Source organism: Cydia strobilella, chromosome 2 (genome assembly GCF_947568885.1).
Source record: "Cydia strobilella chromosome 2, ilCydStro3.1, whole genome shotgun sequence".
Taxonomy (NCBI): Eukaryota; Metazoa; Arthropoda; class Insecta; order Lepidoptera; family Tortricidae; genus Cydia; species Cydia strobilella.
Genome location: NC_086042.1, coordinates 6,585,065 through 6,607,271, shown reverse-complemented (window position 1 = coordinate 6,607,271; position 22,207 = coordinate 6,585,065). Strand labels below are relative to the sequence as shown.

The 22,207-nt window shown below is 39.1% G+C and overlaps 1 protein-coding gene across 1 annotated transcript in view; it reads left to right on the top strand.

Annotated features, from left to right (window-relative positions):
• The first annotated feature begins 7,348 nt into the window (after positions 1–7,348).
• LOC134750280 (homeotic protein proboscipedia) overlaps positions 7,349–22,207 on the top strand; it is an 80,631-nt gene continuing 65,772 nt past the window's right edge. Inside the window, exon 1 of the mRNA XM_063685444.1 lies at positions 7,349–7,806. The gene's annotated coding sequence lies outside the window, so the exon portion shown is untranslated. The remainder of the gene's footprint in view (positions 7,807–22,207) is intronic.

Genomic DNA, 22,207 nt, shown 5'->3' with positions numbered 1-22,207 from the left:
CTCTACAAGTCGTAATTCTCAACCGATTATCGTGATATTTCGTGAGCAGGTTTGATGATTAAATCGTTTTTTATTGTCTATTCAGTTTATGGGTTTTTTTTTAATGGTGGAGCTATACATTCGTTCAGTTTTCACGAGCTCTCAGAATCACTAGTTTAATTTATTAGAAATTACTTGAATTTTTTTAATAATTTTAATTTAAGTTTCTAAGATCCTGTTTCAGCCAATACGAGTTTACAAAGGCTGCCAGATAGAAGATCCAGTTCGAAGGACCAAATTGATGTATGGGCTGCTAGCTGCTACGAAAAAAAAGGAGGCAGCTTATACTTAGCTGATGTGGTTCCTGATAATATCCTCAAGCAACATAATAATTGCTTAATATATTTTAGTAATTTAGTAACCCAGCAACCATTATCAGAAGTGGTTTAATTTATTCACAACAAATTGCCTCTGTTTACCATAAAAGCAATTCAAAACCAAGAGCCCAATTCAAATCTAATAACTTGATATTTTGAAATGGTTTTGATGCTACCTTGACTACCGTCTTATAACAAGTTGTTAGGTCAGAATCGGGCTCTTGCTTTTGAAATGCGATTTTAAAGCTGCATTACGATTGCGGCGTTGTTGTTTTCGACGCTGTATAATTTCCTTGATAAAATGAGTGACGGAATGAACGCCATAATCGCTGGAGCGAAAACTCTTTTGGAGTATTCCAGATTTCAGGAGAGAGGTCTTGGATTTTCCCCAGGCTACCATCCCCCAGACCTACCGCTCTTATTACCCCTAGAGGAATAGAGCCCGTCAGGTTCAAAATAAAAATATAATCGCGGCAGTAATTCGGCGCCGAATGTCACTCATTTTGTCAAGGAAATCGACAGATACAGCGGCGCCGAACAACACCGCCGCAACAGTAATGCTGCTGCAGTTGACACACGAATGACAGCTAACAACATTATGAAACACGGTAACATTATGGTAACCTTACTCAGTTACTACCTGTTGCACAGTGTTCCTCCATAATTGCTCCACAAAAGTACTGCGGTGTTGATGCACCTTAAGGTTGATTATATTTCGTTACATGCGTAAGAGTATATAGCGACGTCTGGAACTGGCAATTTAAATATTGTTATGCTATCACGCTCCACAGGCTCGTATTATTGCAAACTGTAATACAAAGTACAAAAAAGGGTTATTTTCTCAAATTGTGAAGCGCACGTCGGTCGAACGCTGGGCCGAAATAATGATTAATGGTGGCAAATAAGCGGTTGCCGCGGGTATAAAAAGCTGAGGCCTTGCAGGCTGGTGCACTGACCCTGCGATGCACCCGTGCAAGTAATAACTAGGTGCATATACCCTACACCTGTATCTACTTATAGAACCTACGCTCCTTAGATATACTGTACGTGGAAACCAGGTAGGTACAGCCAGCATCAAAAATAGCGGATCTGCATCTAAATTATGTACCATTCTCTAATAGCTTAACGAAAAGAGATGTTTCCATATGTAGAACAATTATACTGTAACAGATACTTTTGAATGCAAACTATAGTTATATCCCTCTTCTCTTCTTTTTCTTTGCCTTATCCCACATTAGGTGGGGTCGGTTCTCCTTATCCTTCGGCGCCAAGACGATCTGTCTTGAGTTGTCGGGTTGGGTAGTTGGGCTTTTTCTAATAGTTTGGCCATACTCGTCCACCACGTCAGAGGGGGCCGTCCTCTACCTTTTTTTCCTTCTGGCAGAGCCAGCGCTTTTTGCACGGCATGGCCGTCGTCTCTCCGCCTAACATGGCCGTACCACCTTAGTTAGGTTTCCGTAGGTAAGTTTTTCGGAGACGGGAGTGACTTTGAAACTGCCTCTAATAAGTTCGTTTCGTACCTTATCTATTTTTGTAACTCCACCTGACCATCTAAGCATTTTCATTTCGGCCACATGTAACTTTTTGACGTGTGTTTTTCTTTAACAGGCCAGCATTCAGCTCCATACAGCATAGCTCCATACAGAGTTAAATCCCTATTTGGAGAAATATTCTAGGGTGACAGATACTTTCAGCGAGTTGTTTCATGCAGTACTATTCATGCTGACCGTACGTTTGTCGGTTTTTGCCTCGAGCACCTTGCCAATGAAGTATGGAATGCTAAAAGCATTTCTGCTTACTGTTTCGACATCGTAATGTATTTGGAATATGCATACTAGTGTACTAGATGATTAAAATTAAATATTTTATTGGGTACGTGGTTACAATTAAAGATGTTAACGTTAGTACAGTCCACTATATTGTAACTTTATAACCAATAATTTTGGCACCTATGCAAAATAATTTTCCTACATTTCAGTGCAATGGAAAAGTATTAATTTGTGAAAATCTATACTAATTCTTATAAGTAAATATTAATGAAGGTAGTACATATTTTATGTAATACATAAAAGAAAAGTTAGCAGCCGTAGTTGACAGCTAAAGAAAATTTATTGCTGTACAAACTGCACCAAAAAGATTGATTGAATCCTCACCACTGCATTGGCCAGCGACGTGCAAAATAATCTTTAATTATTTCTGACTTCAATTAATCAAGGTACGCAATTAATTTCTTGGGCTGTGTCAGTCAGGTAGCGGTGCCGACAGGTGGGCGCAAATCGACAGGAAACGCAGGGTAATTACAGGAACAGGAACGGGAAACGGGACTAAGGTCACCTGCACATCTTAGAATATTATAAAGGATCAGCCACACCGAAATGTTTCGAGTCCGATACAAAAGGCTAACACGAATCAGCAACAGCGGGCTTGTGATGGACGTGATTTTGCTATCAATTTCTTGAAGAAATTGATTTAGGTAGCAAGGCTCATATTACAATACCTTATTATAGACTAACATCATATAAATGTCATAAACTTAAAATACCTACTATTTTGGCGACAAAACGGCGTGGCTCCGTTGAATTGCCTACCACGTCCATCGTCTATATTATTATATACCACTTCGGTCGTTGTGCCAAACAAACATACGGCTCGCCTGATGGTAAGCGATCAGCGTAGCCTAAGGGCGCCTGCAACTCCAGGGGTGATACATGCGTGTGTTACCGACCCTTCAAAAACTTGAAACGAAATACTTAATTGCGTAAACATGGTATACCTACAAAAATGGTACATTATTGTTAAGTAGCAATACATGTTTAGCCACAAATGGCACACATAGCAGCAGATTTGCTCTTGCAGCTTTGCTGCTGCAGTGTTGCAGAACCAGGAAAAGGCGATGTCAATTTCGTTTAATGAACTTCTCAAAACTTTTGCCTCTGTGAAATCTAGTTCTGAAGACTCCCTAACACCGATCAGGTAAGATTACGAGCCGTCGCCGTAATTTATGACAGTTAAACAGTTGACAGTCTGCGGACGTGAGCATCTGACGCTAATGAGGCGCAACCCTTTGGACACATGTCGCTCCAAATTATACCTCACACTTGCGGTCACCGGAGGAACCGCCGGCGCCGCCGAATGCGAAGGGTGCATCTCTCAAAGTTAGAGAAATGGGTATTTCACAAAACTGTTTATATTGTAATTCTGTTAGAATTTCTGTAAGTTACTCTTCATAGTAGGTACACTAACCTCAAAAACTGTAACGAATTAGGCATAATGTATTCGAAAGTTCGTTATTCCATAACGACCACTTAAGTTTAGATCGGCTATAGCACTGAAAGAAAACTGCAGCGAATGATACCTAGGTAGCGTGAACTAAATGAATGACATCCATCATTGTGTGAGTTTAATCCATGTATGGTAGCTCCAGGTTTAACCACTTAACCCCGGGTTACCAAATCTAGATTTGGTAAATACTCATCCACTAACCCGGTGTTAAGCTGTTAAACCTGGAGTTACCATGGTTACCAGTACAATTTGACACTGGGTTAACGGTTTAACCGCTTAACCCCGGGGTTAGTGGGATGGCGCAAGTGGCCCTAAGTAGGTAAGTTTTTACGAAATCGTTAATGATTCTAAAGTCGCAACCTTTAATTTTTTATTTAATCATTCACGCAAATTAAAAGTACAAACATAACATAATTACATTTTTTTTCCATTATTTAATATCTAAACAACAGTAATTGCAATTCACACCAGCTAAGCGGCTACAATAGTAATTACAATTACTTACGGCATATTACCCTTTAATTAAGCTGGTGCGAGCATTAATCACAGCACGGGCTACGATTACATCAGTTTCATTACTATAAATGTTTGAAACTTATTAAAGCAAAGCTTAGGTTCCGTAGAAAATGAGGAATGGTCGGTGACTTTTCCTGTAATAAGAGCGGTGTTTCGACGCAGATCAGCGACATTCAAATCGGAGACACCGATACTGGTTTGTTTTTAAATCGTGACTATACTTGTAGAGAAATAGGATGGAGGAAAGGAAAGATAGCATGGAGGCTCGAATTTACTACACTGAAATACTCCTACTGAGTTTTCACTCCAGAGATCAGTTGAGCGACTTAACCTGATCTGGATGTAGTAGGTACATAGGGGAATTGAGTTAAGTAATGCAAGTTTTGTCGCTTGTTTGCTAATAGTCCTAGCGGTACACCCCGAAATTTAGTAATATGCTGTACGATTGATCTTTAGGCTATTTGAATCAATTTGACCAGTAGCACCAAAAAAATATTTTTAGAATCGGCTCAAAAGGCCCTTTCATTAAATACCACACACGATAGGTTTCTAAACGTTTTTTTTATACAAAAAAAAAGATGACGTCATAACTCCTCTCCTTTTTTTGGTGTTAGGTGTCTAATTGATTCAAATGGCCTTAAAATCGATGATACCGATATACATGTTTTTAACACAATTTGCAGCGTTTTTTGGCGTACCGCTAGCACTATAAACCTTAGCCTAGCCGAGAAGACCCCCAGCAAGAAACTCAATTAGGCCCGAATTCAGCTAGGCCCAATCAACTGATGCTGGGAATGCGTAGCTTGAGTTAAAATCCTGGGGACCAATCTACTTAAAGATAGTCATACATTTTTTGCGATAAGTAGCGATGTCATGGCAATTTTAAAACACACCATGAAGTAACATGTCGATTTGAATTAGTAAAACAACACGCAAACAAGCTAGTATTTTTTTAGCGTGACGATTTGTGGTTACTCGTACATAAAAACTCACTTAGGTACTCTATGTAGGTAGCAAGTAGGTAATGGTCAGAACGGGACCAGAATACGCGGCTGATGACCGGATCTCCGCGCAGAATACTTAAATAAGTTTTTAGCCTTATTTAATTATTCCATTTAAGTCTGCTCGTGAATATTCATCGGGGATTATTAACATTTTATTTTATACAAGTGACCACAGTATTCAGGCATTATTTATTTTTTCTGCAGCTGTTGCTTGAAAATACATTTTGTAAATACGATGAATTCCGTAGTTTATATAGGGTTTATCCATCAAGGTCCATGATGCCTTAGAAGTCGCAAGTGATCGAATGCCTGGAAATCTGCCATCTAGAATCATGTGCTCCACGTAGGAGGTCATCAGCACTGAGGAGAACGAAGCAAGGAGGAGGAACGGAGGCGTACCTAAAAATAAAACTAATAGCGCGTTTGGGAAAACATAAAAGTGGTATTCATGGCCTGAGAAGTAGAAAGATTAAAATTGAACATCATCGTAAAATTGTATACGTAGTGTACTTTTCACTTGTCTAATTAACTTAAAGCCATGAAACTCAGAAACTTATTACATAGGTACTCTAATCATGCTTTACTAACTCAATAGATCAGTAGGTAACCCAGAAAACGAAATTTGTACGTTTTCTTGTTAATCTCGTAAGACCCAATCTTTTTTTAGGAGAAGTGAAATAACTGCCTACCTAATTTTTAGGGTTCCGTACCCAAAGGGTAAAAACGGGACCCTCACTGTCTGTCTGTCACCAGGCTGTATCTCATGAACCGTGATAGCTAGACAGTTAAAATTTTCACAGATGATGTATTTCTGTTGCCGCTATAAACAACAAATACTAAAAAGTACGGAGCCTTCGGTGCGCGAGTCCGACTCGCACTTGGCCGGTTTTATTAAAATTGAAGACTTTAAAATACGATCAAATTTAAAAAAGAGCATTTAAACTTGCCAAGTAAACTACACAAATAAGGAAGTACCTATACGTCCTATACTTATGGAAGGACAAAATTACTCAAAATTTAATTCCCTAATTGACCACTACCTATAACTTATTATGGTTAGGTATATGATATATGATGCGTAGATATGACAACATTTTTACGCTACGGTACGGTTTAAAAAGCCATAATACCAAAATACAGAAAAATAAGTCGTCAATTAGTTGTTGACAAATCAAGGTCAACAAACCTCTGAGCAGCTGAATACGACGCTGTATCCACCAGCAACCGCCTCAGCCGTACAATGGCCGAGAAAAAGTCCTAAATCGTAGGGTGTAATTAAGGCGGCCACCCACCGCAGCGACCTCGAGGCTGAGGCCTTGACCGACAGCCCTAATGAGTTCACAGACGGAGAGGCCTAACCGGTGACACTGGAACTGCACCTTAACGACCCACGATCGACTTCGAGAGAGCGATCTGAAAATAAGCTGAAAACTCCTTACTAGTTCTGCAGAAAAATAATTTGTAATACAATGGAATATTGGCGATGTCTCTGGGGTTCTAAAAAGTTTCTACCTAAAGCGGACGCCATATTGTTGCATTGCATTTCTCATGCAATGCCCCGAAAATCAAACAACAAAAGGAAAATACCGACAAGCCGGTTACTAAAGTTTTTTACTTCATTTCAGCGACTGGCACGGAGCGCTGCGGCCAGACGCGGTATGTCGTATGTAGCTACAACGCTAAACTTAAAACCCAAGTACGTAAAAGGCTTAAGTTTCACAAAACAGGTTTTCTTTAAAGACATTCTGTTTTTCAATTCAAAAGCTCGAACACGAGAGCTCCGCCTACACTTGATTTAAAATTAGAACTCTTGCGTGACAAACGCCGGTAACTTCAAATTATTATGCTCAAAAGTTATACTTTATTCACGAGCGATAGAGCACATTATTCCGCGGTAGTTTATCTGCCGTAAGGTGGGTTGCTCCGTAAATGCTATTGGCCGAATCATGCAACGTGAAACAAACAAGAAACACGAGAGCGAAAGAGACGGCGCGACAATAAGCTCAGTGCTGCATGTTTAACTCACGACCGTGTCACTAAAAATAAGAATTTCATTCCTTTAAGACGTTAAAAGACAAAAATTTAAATCAAGTGTTTTTTATAAAATAAAACAATACCTAATACCAAATCAATTCGATGTTTTCGATTTTTTAAAACTAAAACTCTAAAACGTCAACGACAAAGATAAAACATTGATATCTGCGTGAGTGAGAAGAGTAGAGACGATACAGTAAGCGAACGTTCCGCTTGGTTTCCCTAACATAACGTCCAAGGGGTGTGCTTACGTTACTGATCTTAACGCAGCATGGTAGAGATGAATTTGAGTTTTTTGGTTTTGTGAGTTGCACCGTTTGGGTTGCTGGCGGGAGGAGCGGGTGGGCATGGCGGGCCGAAAGCGGTGACGATTCGTTTAGTAGACAGTTGACAGTCGCCACGCCACACTGACATTCTGATACCACTGATAACAATTTTCTATAGATGAATATTTTTTGCTGACATTCCCGTATGGTGGCGTTTGGATACACGACATTGAACTCAGTGGATTTGTTACGAGGAAGTGTTTATAGTGAAGTGTTGTGATAGTTAAAATGACTGTAAAGAAGTTGTGTTGACTGTACGTCAGTGTAAAACTGAAATTAAATTGAAAAGTAAGTTGGTTTCAATAGTCCCTGTGTATGATGAGCATTGTAATTTTTTTCTGGTTGGTTTCTATAAGAACCTGGTTCATGATATTTGTGATGCTCTAGTATCCTAGCATTTAAAACACGAAGTTAAATTATATGCTAAAAGTTTTGGGTAGTTTTAGCCTAAAACTATCCTCAACATTGAAAGGTACTATGTATACTTTTGTTGCTTTTCGAGTTGATAAAAGTTTTATGTTTTTTTTATTTTATTTAACTAAGCTGATACAAGTGAGCAACTAGGTATGCTAACTTGTGTATGACAGGTGTTTTGAATACCTTAGATAAGTGTGGGCTTGATATACCTTTATGCAGTATTACCTTTAGATACTTTAAGCCACGTCCTGTCCCATAGGATAAGATATATTATCTAAGTATCTGGTCACTATAATATAACCAAACCATGTACCTATCTACAATAAAATTTCGTACATATATTATGTATTTTTCGGGTAGGTATGTTTGAGATAAACAAACATGGTTATTATAACGTTTTTGATTAGGTAACTGTTTAATTGCTTTTGAACAGTTCTGCACACAAACAAATATTAACTTTACATTTCATGAAAACATCGATAAAACAAATGTAAAACTATTGCAATGTAGACCAAAATTACCTACTTCTTATATTCATTTTGGGTACTCTAACGCTAATTGTTAGAACTATTGTTTTCTTACAGATGTATCCTAGGTATAGGCAAAATTGACCTAATCTTATAGAATCTAACAGAGATCCTATGAATAATTTATCTTATTTTTGATTCATAAGGTATATTTTAAGTTGTCACACTATTAAATAAAGTCTACTAAAGGAAAAAATCCGGTCTCCGCCACTGGAGAGCTTGGTCACTTTTCTTTAGTATATGACATCTTGTTCAGTTAATAACGCATCTTGTTCAGCTCTACAGATTTATTCAGTTTGAAATTGAAAAACCGTTACCTATTAGAATAAAGTGTTTTTTATTTCCCGTGAATAGGTACACAGCTAAGCATTGTTTTATTTTCAAAACATAATTAAACTCGATTATACAGTACTTAACATTGTAATATTCGCTTTCGCATAGTTTTAAACCAGATACACACATGAGTCGTATCGTACTATGATCTCCATACATACAAGCGAGCACACATATGCATCAACCTCATACAATCATTTAACTAAAACAAAATATACTCTTTTAACTGATAGGTACTCAAACGCAAACATTCTAATTATCAGTATAATATCTATACCGCAGTAAAAAAAACGACGTATTTTGGGCCAGCCTGTAGATATAAGTAGCTACACACATCTGCTTCAAAGCTCACATACAAGTAGGTAGATAACTCAACATACAACTAGGTAGGCAAACGCTCAGTCTAGTCCAAATTCAAATATCTAGAGAGTGCGGACCCGCCTCCGTCGCTGGGCGTACGCGGACACGCCCACCGACGGCCGTGTCGTGTGAACGTATATACCGACGATATTGGTAAGCCATGTCTTTACAATATTAGATAATTCCGTGACGAGAAAAATTTGGATACGTATATACCCCCTTCCGAGATTTTCCCGAGGGTCCACAGTATGGGGTTCTTCAAAAAAGGAGTGTACAGTTTTTTAAAAGGTCGGCAACGCGCATGTAACACCTCTGGAGTTGCAGGCGTCCATAGGCTACGGTGACCGCTTGATGGTAAGCACAAGCTGCTTGGTGGCGGGCCGTATGCTTGTTTCCCACCAATGTGGTATAAAAAAATACCGGCCCAAAATTGGTAAACCCAGTTTTAGATTAGGTGGATTGGAGAAACGAAAGCCACCAGACTCCGATGGCTCGGGCATGTAGTCTGGATGGGGGAAGATCGCGCAGTCTGGAGGGCGTACTCTGGAGTACCAAGTGGCCGAAGACTGTCTGGACGGCCTAGGTACCGCTGGAGAGACGAAGTGCAGAAAGACCTCAGCGAACTCGGCGCCGTCGACTGGACAGAAACGGCTTTAGACACAGGAGCATGGCGGTCTTTTGTGTCGGAGGCCAAGATCTACTTCGGGTCGTTGCGCCACAGCAGTAAGTGGAGTACGCCTTAAAGCCCGATTAAGTTACGGAGAAGAATCTTTATGGTGTTTTTCATAATCGTCTGTCCCTAACTGTATATAATTTTGACATTTCTGTTTGTTAGAAAGAAGCAAAATTTAGGTTTGTAAGAGGTTATAAATAATCGGGTAAAATTTTAAGTAGGTAGTGCACCTCTGTAAATAATTCTTGCTATGCTAAGACCAAATTCATGGGTATGCATGTATTTAGAATTATAGACTTGGTGTACACCTACGATCTGAATAATATTAAAGAGCATTTTTTGATCGGATTTACCATCGGGCCTACTACATACCTACTCTAAGGGCCATGCACTAGCACCATCCAGGGTTAGCCGGTTAAACCAGGAGCTACCAGTACAATTTAACCCTGTATTAACGGTTAACTCCGAGTTAGTGGCTAACCCTGGACGGTGCAAGTGGCCCTAAGAGCCTTAGTGTGAATCTCCCCAGGCTAATTCGTAAAGTATGTGTTCAAAATTATGCACCTCCATCCAAACGTAGTCCCTAGGGAAAATGGGGACTATCCCATTCTTTTCTCCGGATACCAATCAACATTATAATTACATAATTAGATGTATATTAACTACAGCTATGTTCTTTTGTTTGATTTCTTTTAGATTTTAAAATTATTTTAAAATTTAGTTGGACACAATATGTGTATGGAATTAGTTTTACTCTCCCAAAAAATACAAATATGTACAAATACTTATATAGATCTGAATAATTTATTCTACGAAAGAAAAAAATGATCATTATGTTACGCAAAAAAAAAATGCAACAAAACTTACGAATACCACCACTGCGTGTGAGATTTAAAAATCCTGTTACATAAAAAATGCAACTCAATTACCAAAAAACTAAAGCAAGAGCATACAGTCATGCTTTGATTATATACATCCCTAAAACCACGTAAGTACATGGAGCGGAGGCTAACTCACAAAACACCAACTACGCTCATACATTATGTAACATGTGGCCTACAGTTAGGTAGGACGCGCGGAATTCAGCCCGTACAGGCGTACTCATGACGGCACGTTACATAAGGAACTTCCAGCCAGACTCGTGTTTATGCATGAAGCTGCTTTATATGTTTATGAATTACGTGATACCATACTAGTGTGGAATGTGGCGGTTGCTTCTGAAAACTGATTACACATTCAGTAAGTATATCATGAGAAGAGGTGACGACGAATAGAAAGAAAGGATTAAGAAATAATAATAAATTCCTTGGTCAGTCTTACACATTTCAACCTAGCCCCAAACTAAGCAAAGCAGTAGTAGCTATGCTTAGTAATAATAACTATGGGTACTAGGGTACATAATACATACGTTTATGCATAAATGATGCTTGGAAAACAACCATAACTCACATCTGTAATAAGCATATACCTACTTACCTACTGCAATGTTTGCCATTCTAATGTATTTGTCTATTGTCGTGTCTTGATTGTTTGTTTTCCCTTGTACCAACTTTTAGTGTTTCTGTTTGGCCCTATGGTTGACTAGTAAGGGATGCCTTTTGGCATTAAGTAAGGCAGACAGACGGACTCTTTGTACAGAATTGTAAATAAATAAATAAACAATAATCAATATAATCAAAATCATACAAATAAATCCCCTTATCAGTTCGAGACTTCGAGCCCGGGGCCTACAGTTTTCTTTGGCAGTGACTACCGAGCACGCTAGGAGGCCGTTCCGTTGAATGATATTGAGATGAGATGCCTAATGAATGTGTAGTTTAACTTAATTCCGCATGTTACACAAAAACAAAAAAAAAGATTGTACCATTTCACACTAAAAAAATTATTAGCCAAACTTGAGTGATTCAAAAAAATAACTGGACTATAGCGATAGTATGTAATATATTATATTATTATCATTATAATAAATTTTGATCAATATCCTAACTGATTTCGTTGTATAACAAACCAACATTTTGGCCCCAAGATGTCCCCATTTTTGTGTAAGTAGTAGCAAAGTAGTAGCAAAATATTTTGTTATTGTGATGCCAACATTTCTCCGAGTGCATTGTTATACACTCTAGTCAGCCTATGAATTTTCCGTGTCAAATACAAACCCGGATTCGGTCTCAAACGCGCTGCACCCCTTTGGTGATCCATCACGATTCAATCTGAAGCGCGACACTGCGTCTTACGCGTAATTACTGCTGTTCAGATACAGGCTGATACTCATTCACAATCACATTGTCCTATAAAAAGAGTAAATGAAGTATTAGGGACTAATTTAATTAAAATAAACCGGCCAAGAGCATGTCGAGCCAAGTTCACTGTAGGGTTTCGTAGTTAGTTAGTTACCCTTCCGTCACAATAGGCTAAACTGGAGCTTTTAGTATAATAGAAGATTGTTAACAAAGGGATAAAGTGATGTTTGGTGCCTTTCACCCGAGTTAAACAATCTACTTTTCATATCAGTCTTTCTTTGATCGATGAAAAGACATTTTAATTTTGATTCTCAAGAAACCTTCCACAACATGCAATCATTACTTCGATCTAAACTTTTGAATTATTTTGACTCAAGTTAACTTTGCAATTAAAGTAGTGCCTTTTTGATATTGCGTTTACAATAAGTAGGTGTTATTGTGCCTTGTTTTCAATTAGTTAGCTACATAATGGCTTTATTCAGAAAAGCCGTGTGATCTCTAAAATACCGCTGATAGTTTGTCCTTTATCTGATGTCATTTTTATATTTGTGTTTGTTAGAATGAAACAAAATTTAGCAGAGGTTTACCAAATTTTATATAAAGATGGTGATTAAATAATTTTTCCAAACAGTTATTTAGATATGTGATGTTTTCAAGTATAAGGTACCACAAGTCGCTTACCATAAGAACGAAATTTGCTTGTATCTTTATACGAATAACGTGTGAGCGCGTCCTTATGGCAAGCGACAACGTGGTACCTTTTGCTTAAAAACGACACATATTCTCAACAACTAAAATGAACTAAATCCTTGCACCACTTTCGCGATCCCCGCGATCCATCACGAATCCCGGCGATGCCAGACGTTTATGGGCACATTATGACGAATACCTTCCGCAACACGCATTCACTTTGTCAGTAGTGCGTGATATTGGCCCATGAGGTTTATTTATTGCGTTAAGTATGTTTTATTTACTATGTTTGCACATTGAGTACCTAACAGATTGCAAATACATATTATGTTTTTCGCTATTTTTTATGCACATATATTATGTTTGGAATGTTTGTCGTTCGACCACAATATATGTGCAATATTTATGTATAGACTGTCTGATTTATGTGAAGCAGACAGACTATACCCACAGTCAAGAAATAATATGAGATCTCTAGCAGTTTTCATACAGACAGTCAATATATGAAATTGTACATAAATTAAATTCCTTGACAGTACATGTAATGTATCCAGCTACCAATAAGTTGTCATATTGAAGTGAACCCCAAAATGGTTTAAAAATGAACAACTTAAATAAATTCCTATCCATCGAATGGTTGTAATAACATCTTTAAAATCATAAACTTACGTCCATGTCCATATAGACGAAGGAGGAAGGAAATCTAGAATCTAAGAACGCGAAACAAGAAAATCGTTTTATTACTTCAAGATTATTTCCCAGCTAGCTAGACTTATAAATTTCCATTCATTGACAATATTTAATTGGAACCATGGTCATTGCTGTTAGTTCTCGTTGGTTTTATTTCTTTATCTTATCGCGAAACTACTTCTCATGCTTGTCCTCTTTATGATCAGTTTTCACAGATACAGAAGTCAGTTTTGCCACATTATCATAAAATCAACCATGGCCAGCCGAATATAGTTGCTGAGAATCTTTAAATGGTCGGAAAGTATCACAAAATAATAAAAATCTGAGTAGTAGATAGGTACTACAAACTTCTTTTAAAATGGTCTGAACAGTCTAAAGGCAGATTTTCGCGCCTGATTTATATCTGTCGCAGTTGCAGAATTACCTCATCAGACAAGAGACGTTTTGTCCGCTATTAACCCATTCGCACGCGATGCACTGAGTCCGAGACAAGCATCCTACATGCCTCGGCCGATTAACATCAAGCATGTTTACACTTGCCTTGAGAAATCCAGCATAAATGTGACCTCGAGATCCATAACAACAAAAAATACTCAAAAGCATAATTGAAAGTTTGCAACTCAAAAGGCACAAGACATGTTTGTAACAAGAATAACGTAATGCAGCATTCTATCAGGATATAAACAAGACAAAACGCAGGCAAAGAGATAGATACAAAAATTCAAAGTCAAAGAGTTTTCTGGAGGCAACAGGTCTCATCAGTGAAATGTGATTAAAATAAGCTGCCATAAAAAATACCTGATAGTCTAAGCAGTACAAAAGAAAACAACTATTACTAATTGCATGAGACGCTCAGTAAATAATGGGAATAGGAGGAAGTTGTTGGCAATGTTACAGTTTGTGAACGCCGACGTAAATTCAGCAGAAACACCATGCGGTATATGGAACGTAGGTGGATATTAAACAGTTTCAGATTAGCAGACGGTTTATCGACCTTCCAAAAGTAGGTAGGTACCTATTAAAAGTATGTCGACCTTTGTTCAGAAGTGAATGACCCTTGAGTCCCTACACTGTATTAATGGGTCATACACGGCAATTGGATTTACGCCTCTTCGATTGACTTACCCAAAATTAAGACAAAATTTCTGGTTGAAAACTTATCCGCATGAAGAGACGCTAACATCATTACTTTTATGCACATAAGCTGTTGTCTGTAAATTGTCCTCGGGAGTGAATACGTTTGTTTTAAAATATGTGTGTTGAAAGTTAGGCAGGTAATTAACAAACTAACCAATAAAACGGCACTGACTTCAAACATATCCGTTGGTAACGCATATACAGTGGAATCCGTTTATTATGACTCCGCTTATACTGACCAACCGCTTACTATGACTTAGTTACTGTGCGAAGTTTGGTTTTCATATAAAATTCTTAGTGATAACGTCGGATAAGCTGATATCTTCGCTTATAGTGCCAAATCACTTACTATGATCTATAAATCCTGTTAACATGAAATTATGTCCTTTTATAATGACACATTCGCTGGTTTTCGTGGCCGTCCCCACGTCTTTCCCTGCGAGGACGTTTGGTGCGTGGCGTGTAAGTTGTTTTAGTTTTACATTCTCAGTGACAAGTTGATAATTGGTACAGGGTTAAAACTCATATCTCACAAAGGAATTTGAGATAAATTTGAAAAAAATAACAAAAATAAGGAGTATATGACATCCGCTTAGTAAAGACTGTACACGATGAAACCCGGTCACGCATGATGTGGTAAATTAAATCTTTAAAATGAATGTAGTTCAAGCAGCACTTTTCCTTTAATAATTTGTGGTTATCAAACTACATAATATAATTAGGCACTATTAAGTTAGGTCGTCTGTGAGTTTGAGCGTTATATTTTTTGTCCACGGTCTTCCGACAATCTTTACCAAATTTTCCAGTTTAAAATATTTTATTATTTTTAATCATATAAACCAAATTATACCTTATTACATTCTCTTTTCACAATACCTATCATATTTCTGATTGTGTTCTAAGGTGTTTTAACTTTTGAATTTGGCTTTTTGACAACCAAATGCCTTCCATAAGTCCCATATAAAAACAACTTTCAGTGCTTGGAGTAGAAAGTTTTCCTGACTACTTCAAGTAGAAAAGAGTTTCATAAGTATGTTTTGGTAAGAGGACATTATAATGAACATAAAGCAGCTTATGGAAATAAAATATAAATACAATTGTGACATTGTAGTACGAAGCGAGTGAAGATTATAGAAAAACGCTGGACAAAAAATGTAAGGTATGATATAATATATTTGGCTAAAACTCACGGAGTAATATGATTGTATTTTTTTATGAATTACAATAATTACAGATTATTAAAATAAAAGAACTGCTTGAATATGTGCATTAGGTAAAAAAATTCATGCATGGCCGGGTTTCATCGTGTACTGTCTTTATGACGTGTTTGTTATTATCCTTCGATGACATTATATGCGGATTCTACTGTACTTGAATAGGATAATATTTAATTTTATTCTTTTAGAAGTGGTTTCTTTTTTTGTTTCATTTTTATACTTTTAGTTTTAAGAGCTTTATGAGTGACGTGTGACACATGAATGAAAAACATATGTTTAACACTGAATTCGTAAACTTCCCTGTATGTTTAGGATTTTCCTCGAGTCTGGCTGGGTAACCATTCCTGTCACTAAATCCAGCCTTCGCCCTACCACTGACCCAATCCCTCAAACCCTCGATCCCTCAACCTCACATCCCCTCAACCTCAGAACCCCTCGACCCTGACCCCCCACCGCTCAACTGCCAATCCCCGACTCATCAATCCCAGACTCCTTAACTCCCAACCCCCGACTCCTCAACTCCCAAACCCCGACCCATCAACTAACCGTCCCCTCAAACCCCCAGCTTTTCAAACCCCCAGCTTTTCAAACCCTGACCCGTCAAGCCCCAACCCCTCAACCCCTAACTTCAGACTCAAATCCACTCACCTCTCAGTGTCGTTAGTCATTTTCACTACTGCCATTAGGTAATCACGAATACCATAGATGATATGTCGAATTTCCCTTACATAAGTAGGTGTATTATGAATTTATGATTTTGGATGCAGGCAGGGAGACTCCATCAAATTGGTAGTTTTCGAGAGGAAGTGCTTGAGTTGCTTAAGAGAACACCCAAATCACCATAGAAGTACCTTTTAAAATTGAGGAGATCCCATCGTCGGATCAAAACCAATTTAATTTAATATGGAACCACCTAACTCCTAACTCCTTTAAAAAAATTGTAACCATTGGGCTCGGAATGGTTAACATACATTAAAAAATTAGCCACAACCTAATATGACAGATTCAAATGGCGAAAACATCATAGGGACGATTTTTTTTTTTTCATACAAAAAAGATGTCATAACTCCTCTCCTTTTTTTTCATTTTTTTTTTGGTTTAACACCATTCGCAGCGTTTTTTGGCGAACCGCTAGCACTAATTTAAGTGGTATGCGTTATAAATTTATAAAAATCATAAAATAAGGGACACCCTAACATATACTAAAAGCCTAGCAGAAAACAGATTGTACAACATATGCAGAAAACAATGACACTATTAGCGTAGGCATTCATTCTCGTGGTAAACTATCGCTCATTTGCAGTTATCAGATCCCAGAGTTTAAACGAACATAAATTAGACATTATGATTTATGACTTATTTTGTGTAAATAAAATTATTTACAATAGAACTTATGCTCAAGGTCAATGAAAATGAGTGAATATTTTACTGAAATGAGTGGCTGTAATCAATTTCATGTAGGCACAGTCAGTTAGAGGGCACAGTTTCTACCAAATGATAATGATTAGGTTGTAGGTATGTAGGTTGTAATGTTCGGTTAAAAAACTTTAACAAAATTTATGCAGGAAATGCATGAGTACTTATATATACAAACAATAAAATAAAACCAGTGTAAAAACTGCATAATCGAAACTAAAATATATTTAATAAAATAATTTGATTTATTCCCTAGTTGAATCAAAACCAAGTAGGGTAGTCTGAAAAGGCGGGGTGGTCCTCGCAGTATCTTTGGACATATCAAACGCATTCAACACCCTGCCTTGGGGCTGCATCAAGGAGGCACTCAGACACCACACGGTGCCGAGGTACTTGCGCAAGATTATCGAGGCGTATTTATCAGAGAGGGCTGTCAAGTACCCAGTGCCAAATGATAATGGATGGGACCTGAAAACCATGTCGTGCGGCGTTCCGCAGGGATCGGTCCTAGGACCACTCCTGTGGAATATTGGGTATGACTGGGTGCTGCGCGGCAGAAATCTTCCGGGGATTGAACTGACGTGCTATGCCGACGACACCCTAGTTACAGCGAAGGCTAGTACCTTCAGGGAGGCGTCACTAAAGGCAACGGCGGGAGTGGCTCAAGTGGTTACAAGGATCCGTAGGCTGGGTCTAGAGGTGGCTCTCCATAAGTCGGAGGCCATCTGCTTTCATGGACCCCGAAAAGCACCTCCAGCTGGCGCTCAACTTGTGGTGAGTGGAGTTCCCATCGGCGTTGGGTCGACGTTGAAATATCTGGGACTCGTCCTCGACAGCCGGTGGAACTTCAAGGAGCACTTCAAGCGCCTGACTCCTAGGCTTCTGGGAGCAGCCGGTGCGCTTAGCCGTCTCCTACCAAACGTGGGAGGGCCGAATGTAGGATGCCGCCGTCTATACACGATGGTAGTGAGGTCGATGGCCCTGTACGGTGCACCCATCTGGGTAGATGCCCTTAGCGCCGAAAATCAAACCCTTCTACGAAGACCCCAAAGGATCATGGCGATAAGGGCCATTAGAGGGTATCGCACCATCTCCAGTGATGCAGCATGCGCCTTGGCCGGCACCCCACCCTGGGATCTGGAGGCAAAAGCCCTGGCGGAAGTGTATAGACGGATTGCGGAATCACGAGCAAGAGAGACGGAGCCTATGCTTGAGGAAGTGAAACGCTGGCGGACAAATGCTCAGGTCACCGTTCTCCGAAACTGGGGTGAGAGGCTTGAGAATCCATGCGCCGGTCACTGGACAGTCGGCGCGATTCAGCCTGTCCTCGAAGAATGGATCGGTAGACAACACGGTGTGGTGTCTTTCCACCTCGCACAAGTACTCTCGGGCCATGGGTGTTTTGGCAAATACTTGTGCGAGAAGGCCAAACGGGAGCCAACGCCAGCGTGTCACCACTGCAACAGTGCAGAAGACACAGCGCAGCACACGCTGGCGGAATGCCCAAGTTGGGTGGCGCCGCGCAATAACTTGGTTGCGATAATCGGGCCTGATCTGTCATTGCCGACCGTCGTAAAGGCAATGACAGAAAATAAACGATGCTGGAAAGCTATGACCACCTTCTGCGAGGTGATCATGACCCAAAAAGAAGCAGCGGAGCGCGCGCGGGAAAAGGCTGCGGAAGCTCACCCGCTGCGGCGCAAAAGAGCAGGGCGGAGGCGGGTCGCCCATGACCGCCGCCTGCCGCCTTAACGAGGGCCTAGGGGTGGCAGTCACGGGGACGACAGCCATCTAACTAAAACTAGGTCCTCAAGGCGAAGGGTGTGTCAAAAAAAAAAAAAAAAACGTAGGCACGCCCCAAATGCCGGTTGGGAAATCAATTTCCCGGAGATGGGGCTTAGCAGCCGGCCGCTGCGAGGTCACGGTAGTGTGCACTTGGTGTTCCCGTGGCCCCGCCTTACAGCACCGAGGCGACAGACGGGGGGGTTGTTTAGTGGGTAGACTTGGGGTCCCATCAGCCTAAAACAAGGAGTCCCACATATCCACTCGGGTTCGTCCCCGCGCCCGAGTGGTATGCGTAATTGCATTTTTCCCCCCCTAAAAAAAAAAAAAAAAAAAAAAAAAAAAAAAAAAAAAAAAAAAAAAAGGGTAGTCTGAAAATACAACACATCTAGAAGTTGTTGTGATCAGTTGTAACTTTGTGAGCAATTCAAAACATATTTATTACACACTAGTAAATTACACTCTAGATACTAATCTATACGAATTTATATAATGATATTTTTATTTTTAACTAATGTAATAAGGTGACACACAGATAGCGACGCCTGCAGTGTTACTGCAGCGTTGACGCAAGCGAAGTCACTGTCAATAATCTCTAATAATGCGGTTGCCTTCAGATTAATTCCGATTAATTGTGTTGACAGGTTAGGGACATTTCTCACCATTAGTTTTTAGGGTTTCGTAGCCAAATGGCAAAAAACGGAACCCTTATGGATTCATCATGTCTGTCTGTCTGTCTGTCTGTCTGTCCGTCCGTATGTCACAGCCACTTTTTTCCAAACTATAAGTACTGTTGAAACTTGGTAAGTAGATGTATTCTGTGAACCGCATTAAGATTTTCACACAAAAATAGAAAAAAAACATTAAATTTTGGGGGTTCCCCATACTTAGAACTGAAACTCAAAAAAAATATTTTTTTCATCAACCCCATACGTGTGATATGAATACCCATATGAATACTATCCATGGATAGGTCTTCAAAAATGATATTGAGGTTTCTAATATAATTTTTTTCTAAACTGATTAGTTTGCGCGAGAGATACTTCCAAAGTGGTAAAATGTGCCCCCCCCCTGTAACTTCTAAAATAAGAGGATGATAAAACAAAAAAAATATGATGTACATTACCATGCAAACTTCAATCGAAAATTGGTTTGAACGAGATCGAGATCGTGGTCAAACGCCTGCCTATTCATCATTTAAAAAAAAAGATCTAGTAAGTAGTTTTTTTTTAAAACGTCATTTATCGTAAACCGCAATTTACCTTTCATTCAATCAACTCAAAAATAAAAGTGGGGCTCCCATACAACAGACGTGATTTCTTTTGCCTTTTTTTTGCGTAATGGTACGGAACCCTTAGTGCGCGAGTCCGACTCGCACTTGGCCGGTTTTTTTTACTGGCCGAGTAAGTATTCTATTTGAATCACAGCCATAATAATTTCCCATCAACCAGCAGTAGCAGCAGTCCTCGTGACACTCGTGGTCAGCAAACCTGCGCGCCACAATACATACTAGCATTAGTACCCTATATATAACAGTGGGCGGCCTCCGGACGCACGCCATTCGATTCCCCGTAGAGGAAATCGTTACGGCGGGCAAATTGGACCCTAACCACTAGTTAGAGGCCCGACATGCAAGCAGGGTTATTTACTTCTTGTACTTATTGTGAACAAAGTAGGTCTTCTTGCCAAATGAACCAGTTCAATAGGATCTTGAAGGAGGTTTGTGTTTATGCCATATAGAAAAATTAATTATACCTACGAATAAAACAACAACAAAATCCCATTTTTATGGTAATAGCGGCAAGATAAGTAGATACCCACTGTCAATATGACCATTAAGTACTGTTCAAGAGATACCAACCTTCTGACAGACATCCAAATAACGGAGGCTCGGTAATCGACACCTTTCGAATACGAACAAAGTCAGTTTTGATTTTGCGTAATGTTACTAGCTCAATGTAGCAAAAATAACAATTTTAACTAAAAAAAATCAACAATCTTTACTTTTCCTTTTTAATTTTCCCTATTGGCATCAGATTCAGATGGAGAACACAACGCAATTTAGGCAAAAAATGAAAATCTTGGACAATACAACAAAAGATAGATTGAATGTCATATATGTATAACTGTAACTGTACCTGTGTTTAACCTCGATCTACGCCTGCTGGCACAGTTACACCAAAACGTTCGTATCATTTCTGTTCTGACGATTGTTTGAGCAATGTGTATATTTATTGTGTGTCGTTCTCAAGAAAAAGATAACTAGAGCTTGGAGCTAACTTCGCTAAGCGTTGCATTGAAACATAGATAAATATAATTATAGAAACTATGTTTGGCATTTGGAACGAACTTGTATACCTATGCACACTTAAATAAATAAATAATACACTTGTGAAACCATTTGTATTTACATACAGGGTATCCATAGCCATTGGACACAGCCGACATGTACAATTGCATTAGGGTATTTAGAACCAGTATTCGCTCCGTGCAAAGCGGGTGGTGAGGGAAGCCGAAACGATCACAGCGCTCACTACGGCTAAAAAAGTCAACTACGTCGGGAGGCATGTCCTGTCAAATGTATGATTTTGTAGTAAACATTCGATGTTTTTAAGATAAAAATGGTCTACACAGCAAGCTGTGTTGTTATAAATTGTGAAAACACTAGCAGAAATAGTGACTGCAAATTTTATAGATTTCCTACAACATTGTGGAAACAAGAACAGCGCAATAAATGGATAGTTGCCGTAAGAAGAATAAAGTAAGTCACCTATCCTAACCTCTAAAATCATACCTTCCTTAAATACGCAATAATTTGATTTATGTTGTAATCGTATGAAGTTTTGACGGTGAATTATTTTGTTACAGTCCCGATGGATCTCTATGGCACCCAAAACTGGACGACAGAATTTGCAGTGCTCACTTTATCAGTGGTAGAAAAGCTGATGAGCAAGCCAGTCCCAGTTATGTTCCAAGGATATTTCCCCCTGAGTACAAATCAAGGCGGATTGACGAAAATGCCGCAATATCGAGGTTTCAGCGTTATATGGAACGAAGAAACGCGAAAAAAATAGAAGCAGTTAGTGCTAGTGCTAGTAATACAAGTGAGTTTGAATTGCTGGAAAATAGTGTTAGTGTGTCTTTAAAAATTGATAGTGAATGTCAAGTGGACCTATATCCAGATGGACAAAATCCAGGAAAGACGTT